Below are 7,106 nucleotides of genomic sequence, written 5' to 3' on the forward strand. Positions count from 1 at the left end.
GGAGGAAAAAAACAACGATTGCGTGATTACCCAAGCCGAGCCCCTTTAGGATTACTAGGCCTTGTTTAGTTGGCGAAATTTTTTTGGGAAATGGTACTGTAGTACTTTCGTTGTTATTTGACAATTAGTGTCCAATCTTAGTCTAATTAGGCTTAAAAGATTCATCTCGTGAATTTCGTCTAAACTATGTAATTACTTTTATTTTTTATTTATATTTAATGCTTCATGCATGCGTCCAAAGATTCGATGTGACGGGAAATCTTGAAAAAATTTTGCAAAATTTTGGGAACTAAACAGGCACTAGGTTGGACGAAAATTTAGAGCGACAAAATTTTTACCCCTTTAGTATTAGGTATAGATTAAGTATAGATAATACAAAATTAGTATTATTATATAAGATTATTGAATTTATTTTTATAATAAAATTATTTAAAGATATAAATATTATTAATATTTTCTACTATCATAATCAAATTTAAAAAAATTTAATCAGCATCAATACCATAACGACATAAATACTACAGCAACACTTATTTTTTATAGTCTAGTGTAAAAGCTCGGGAAGACAAATCCGACTAGTAGCATAGTTCAATAAGATAAATAGATTTTTTTTTTCCTTTTCTCCCTCAGCCCCGGACTCCCTTGTCGTCTGAGTTTGGGCCGAGGCCACAAACCGCCAAAGCCCAAAGCCTCTGCTGCAGACGCGAGTCAGCTGCAGAGGCGAGCTCGAGCCGGAGTGCCTGTCGCCGGCGCCGCCTCGGATTGCGAACGCCAACGCCCGTCCGTCGAGGATTCTGTCGAATCAGGCTCCATATAATATATACGGAGTAGAAAATTAGCAATAGCGGTCCCGCATCGTCCTTTTCCGGTAAGTGAACTCGTGTCCGTCGGCCGCCGCCTGCGTTCTGCCCGAGCACGCCTCGCCCCCGCCGTCGATCCGCCCTCTGCCGCGCGTGGATGTGAGCCGTGAGGTGAGCCTAACTCCCAAACTCGTCTTTCTCTCTCCCGCGCTCTCATTCGGTCGCGCAAGAGCAAGATCTCCGGGCTTCCGCCGCCCAATTTGAGATCGAACCTCCTTTTTTCTTTTGTGCGTCAACTGTTAGCTTGATTCTGGGCTCTGGCCAAGACTCATCAGTCACCTCAGTCGGACGGTGCGTCCTGGCCGTAACCATGGACGTTGTGGCCAACTGCGGCCATTTGCAGTTTGGCCCTTTTTTCACGCGCGCAGCTCTCCTGTGTATTGCAGCTTTTGCTCGCAAACCTTTGTAGCTTCAACGAGTGGCTGAGTCTAATTTGTATAAAAGATCCATAATTTATGTTTCTGCTCAGTTATTATGCCTCCTGCTGCCTTGTTTAGTGGTTAGTGCTGCTTGAGGTGATGATTGGTATACTGTTTTATTGTTCTTTGTAAAATATCAACATTTTCCATGTGCAAAATATATATACAAGGGACGATTGCATAGAAAGATGCATTTGTCCCGTTTGATATTATTCAATTTTTTTTTCTGTCCATCCACATCATGTTAATTCTGATACTATATGATATATAGGATATATAGGCTTATCCTTCTTCGAGTCAACAACACATTCTTGGAAGAAGGATGAACAATCTAATGTGCCAAAAAACAAGAACATGCGATGATGCTCGTGGTGAAGATGCAATCCATGAGTTTGGAGTGCCAAGAGTTCGGTTTGAAGACCTTCCGATGGTATGTCCAACTTCATCCCCTTTCTTCTTTTCTCTTCGATCGGGGGCTTTGTTCTTGGTATATACATATAGATGATACTTCTAAACTTCAGGCTAATCCATGGATGTGGTATATATCATTGCTGTAGGACGTCGTGTACAGAATTATGTCCAAACTCCTGCCAAAAGAGTTCGCAAGGGCTAATGTTTTGTCAAGTAAGTTGAGATGCACGTGGTCTGTGTGCCCCAGGTTGACTTTTGATGGTGTTCAAGTGTGCAAATGCTCTAGGTATGATTTGCGCCAGCACACTGGAAGATTCATCCACGAGGTCAATGCTGTTCTACAGAAACACCATGGCAAGGTGGTTGAAACACTTGAAGTCAGGATGGATCTTGTTGATAGCCTACTAGTTCACCATCTCAATAATTGGGTTAGTTTTGCTGCCTCGTCAGGGACAAAGAACCTTACTTTGGATCTAAAGCCGCAGAATTTTACTGCGAACCTCAGCTGGATCGATATGTGTTTCCTTTCCAACTTTTAGACAGTGGAAATATATCTCGCCTACAACATATGCAGCTTAGCTTTGTATCTTTGAAACCACCTTCCCACCATAGAGGTTTCCCAAATCTAAAAAAACTTTATTTACAGTTAGTGCATGCCTCCAAAAAGGACCTTGGACATGTGCTGTCCCATTGTTGTAATCTTGAGTAGCTATGCATAGACAGATGTAACCTCAATGATGAACTGGTGGTGAATGGTCCACTATCCCATCTACTGTACTTGCACATTGACTGTTGCAAATTTACCAAGGTAGAATTCCATGCTATGAATCTCACTACCTTTGAATACTATGGACGGTTTATACCAATTGGACTCAGCCACTCACTGAAGATACAAAGTGCAAATATTATGTTCTACAAGGCAGATTTTCAGGATGCCCTCATATCACTCCTCAACGGTCTTCCAAACGTGGAAAATCTAACTTTACGTTGGCTAGAGCTAACAAAGGTAAACCTCCCTTATATGACGCTTGAGGTTTTATGTTTTAACTTATTTGAAAAATTCAGTTCAATGACATTTTATGTTTTATATTTCAGAAGCAATGGTTGTGGAACAACCCATTGAAGTTTTCCCGTCTTAAGCACTTGCAGTTGTTCCTGTCTATATCTGAAAGAAATGTTGATAGCATTCTTTATTCGGTATCATTTCTGAGGGCCACACCTTTTATTGAAGACTTGGAGGTTCATGTAAGTGAGAATTGTATTTTTAAGTTTGTTTTTTATTCTCATCCTATTTCATTTATCTATGTTCCTCGATGAGCTATCAGTTATGCATTCTCCTCTTCTTTAAGTTCCGTGGTGACGTGTCTAAAAAGTTAGGCAGAATTGTTTTTTCAATTGTTATGCAAGTGTTTATTAGTGCGCTGATTCATTCGTTTGCTGTATTTCGGTAGCTTCTAAGAAGCCATATTAGGAGAATAGTTGAAACAGTTATCCAGACACTATTCGCTAAAAAGATTTAGCACTCCTGTTTATCCAACTGGACCCCTGCTGCCATGGGCGGCGCCAGGGGTATGCCCCTGTATTCCATGGAATACCCATGATTTTTGTGACAAACACAAATATATGTATACATATATAATGATACAGCATGTTAGTTTATTGAATGTTGCAAATATGTAGCCCATAAGCCCAGTAGAACAACTAGTAGCATCAGCCCACGAACTCACAAAGACAGAAAGCCATCGACCGTACTCCCGTCCCTGTCTCCTACTCCCGTCCGTCGCTTGCATCGATCGGAAGGGCGGTGGCTGCATCGGCGAGCGGCGGCACGGCAGGTCGGCTCTCCCCCTTGGCCCTTCAGCCCTCGCCCGGTCGGCCCCTCGCCCATCGGCCCTCTGGCAGTCGGGAACGCGGCAGCGCCTTGCGCCCGGCACTCCTCTGGCGGTGGCGGTCAGTGGTCTTTGTAGGCTCCCCCTCGGCTCCGGCGTCCAGGTGTCCGACCCTCCCCCTCGGCACCTCTCTCATCCACGGCTTGAAGCAACAGCACGACGAACACAAAAGACCCTAGATCCATTCTTGATTCTTCAAAGTAAGAATTGAAGGTTTCGTTTTCTATTTTTTTTGTTGCATTGTGTTCTTTTTTTTGAAAGAAATGTTGCATTGTTTTTCTTGTAACGTAGATAAAGAATTTATACTTTGATTATTACCAGGGGTGACACCGGTTCACTTTGCCTGGTGCCTTGTTACCAGGGTAAAAAAATAATTTACCTAGCATATATTTTAAGAAAATTATATATATACTACTTGAGCTGTGCACCAGGATCAATTTTATACTGGTTTTGTCCCTTATTACTATTGCATATGCATCGGAAATTTTTTGTACTTGGAATACCCAGCTGTGAAATCCTGGCTCCGCCACTGTTGCACAGATTGCTTTCTTCATTTCAGTTGGGTAAAATTATGAGTTGCCTTTGATCGATAGCATTGCTTGGTGTCATGATATTTATAGTTAGCTAAACTAATTTTGATTGCTTGGTACTCAGATTCATTTCTACCTGATTCATTTGGTAATATGGTCATTCAATAGGTAAGCGCTACTACGGGTTGTCCCACTACCCACCCTCTGCGCTCCAATTTCACCATATGATCTAGGGCATCCAAATGCATACACATATTACAAATAAATAAAATAATTGAACCATGGATAACACTGTTCTGTTTACCTTTGCAGTTTTCTGGCACTACATCTTTATGGTTGGCAGACGTGGGTCCTCGTAGGCAGGACATTGGGCAATGCAATCCCTACAATTGTTTGAAGAAGATGTGGATTACAGGATTCAAAGGGGCAAGAGGGCAAGTCGAATTTATTTTACACGTCGTCGAAAATGGTCCTGCACTGGAGGTTATAACTGTAGATACACATAAACGTAGTACTTCTGCTGGTGATCATTGGACGATAAAGAGTGGACCACCGGCCTTTGAGGAAGCTAAGAGGATTGCTATGACATGCCTAAGTAGAGCAATCCCACCAAGTGCCAAGCTTGATGTTATTTAGTTTAATTAAGGGGTTATTGCGTTCTTGCCCCTATTTTGAACCCTAATTATGATTTTACCCTTATTTTCTTTCACTTTGTGTTTTTACCCCTGCTTTTCCAAAACGAAGGTTCAGTTTACCCCTACTCCGTGAACAGCAGGTAACAGTGTTAAAAAAGTTAAAAGATGACAAGTTTGCCCTTCCGAATGTTGTGTTTTTTGCCCCCTATTTCAAACCCCAATTGTGATTTTACCCCATTTTCCCACTTTCTTTCACTTTGTGTTTTTACCTTTACTTTTTCAAAACGAAGGCTCCGTTTACCCCAATGCTTAACTCAGTTATCTACATCCGGATCAAAGTAATTAAAACTTAACAAAAGCCCAGTGAAAAGATAAACTTACCCCTTATCTCTCAGTCGTCACTCTCAGGGTCGTCCCTCTCAATGCTAGCAGGCAGCGGGTGGCTGGGTGCGGCGACAGTGGCGGCGGAAGGGCAGCGTCGGGCTGTTGGGCGGGCGCGGCGAGCGGGCGTGTGCGGCCAGGCGGAGGAAGCGGCGTGGGCGCGCGCGGCTTAGCCTGACGTGGGCGCACAGCTAGGCACGTGGCTCTGCTTGGCGTGGGCACGCGCGGCTTGGCCGGCGTCACGAGCGCGCGGCTCATGAAAGCAGCCGACCATAGAGCCGAAGACCCGCCTCTCTCTCTCTCAACTCTAGCGGATGACTGGGTGCGGCGTTCATGGAAGGAATCGTGAGTCCGCGCTTCTGAAAGGTCCTAATGGCTAGAGGGGGGTGAATAGCCTAATAAAATTTCTACAACAACACTTAACAAAATAGTTAGACAATTATAAGGCGAAGCAAGTGTTGCACTAGCCTACTTAAAATACAAGCCACCTACTATAATTCTAGTTTAGATAGTGTCGATTCACACAAGAGCTATGACACTATCCTATGTTAGTGTGCTCTCAAAGTCTAACTAAAGAGCCACACCCACCAAGCAAGCAAGCTCTCATAACTAGCTACACTAAAGAGCTTGTCAACTAATTTGCGGTAGAGTAAAGAGAGTGATCAAGAAGGTTATACCGCTGTGTAGATGAAAGAACCAATCAATCACAAGGATGAATAACAATGAAGACCAATCACCTCGGAATCAATGATCAACACAATGATTTTTACCGATGTTCACTTGCTTGCCGGCAAGCTAGTCCTCGTTGTGGCGATCGGAGTCGTTGGCAATCACCACCCTCCGCTCAACGATCCTCGCTGCTCCAAGCCGTCTAGGTGGCGGCAACCACCAAGAGTAACAAGCGAAATCCGCAGCGAAACACGAACACCAAGTGCCTCTAGATGCAAACACTTAAGCAATGCACTTAGATTCACTCCCAATCTCACAAAGATGATGAATCAATGATGGAAATGAGTGGGAGGGCTTTGGCTAAGCTCATAAGGTTGCTATGTCAATGAAAATGGCCAAGAGTCATAGCTTGAGCCGGCCATGGGGCTTTAAATAGAAGCCCCCATAAAATAGAGCCGTTGGCTGAAAAAATAGGCTGACTGCGCGTCGACCGGACGCTCCGGTCCAATCGACCGGACGCTCCAGTCGTGAATACCGGACGTGTCCGGTAGGTCGACCGAACGCGTTCGGTCTCTCCCAGACCGCCACGTGTCCAGTTCAAGACAAGGTAGCCGTTGCAGCCCACACTTTCATGCGATCGGACGCTCAGACCGGACGCAGAACTACGAATGACCGGACACTGAGCCACCGAGTCCGGTCGAGTCCAGTAAGCCACCAGGCCGACCGGACATGTCTGTTAGAAACTGACCGGACGCTGAGCCTCAGAGTCCGGTGGAGTAAAGTAAGCATCCACGCTTGACCGGACGCGTCCGGTCACACCGGACCGGACGCTGCCAGCGTTCGATCGACTGCTCTGCCGAACACTGCGTTTTCTGATTCACACCGGACGTCCGGTGTGGCGACCGGACGCGTCCGGTCGTGGAGTTCGTCGCCAAATACCAGACGTGTCCGATCACTCTGTAACCAGCGTGGCTAACTCCTTTTCAACTCTATCTTCTTCACCCTTGCTCAAATGTGCCAACCACCAAGTGTATCACCTTGTGCACATATGTTAGCATATTTTTACAAACATTTTTCAAGGGTGTTAGCACTCCACTAGATCCTAAATGCATATGCAACGAGTTAGAGCATCTAGTGGCACTTTGATAACCGCATTCCGATACGAGTTTCAGCCCTCTTAATAGTACGGCTACCAAAACGAAATAACTCCTATGGTTTATACATTTTCCTTGAGCCTTTTGTTTTTTTCTTCTTTCCAAGTCCAAACACTTGATCATCATCATGGTATCATCATCATCATGCTATGATCTTT

General features: G+C 44.5%; 1 pseudogene; it reads left to right on the plus strand.

Annotated features, from left to right (window-relative positions):
• Positions 1 to 407: 407 nt before the first annotated feature.
• On the plus strand, positions 408 to 4,873 carry LOC136476946 (F-box/FBD/LRR-repeat protein At1g13570-like; annotated as a pseudogene).
• The last annotated feature ends 2,233 nt before the right edge of the window (positions 4,874 to 7,106 follow it).

Source organism: Miscanthus floridulus, chromosome 8, assembly GCF_019320115.1.
Source record: "Miscanthus floridulus cultivar M001 chromosome 8, ASM1932011v1, whole genome shotgun sequence".
In the NCBI taxonomy this organism is placed as follows: Eukaryota; Viridiplantae; Streptophyta; class Magnoliopsida; order Poales; family Poaceae; genus Miscanthus; species Miscanthus floridulus.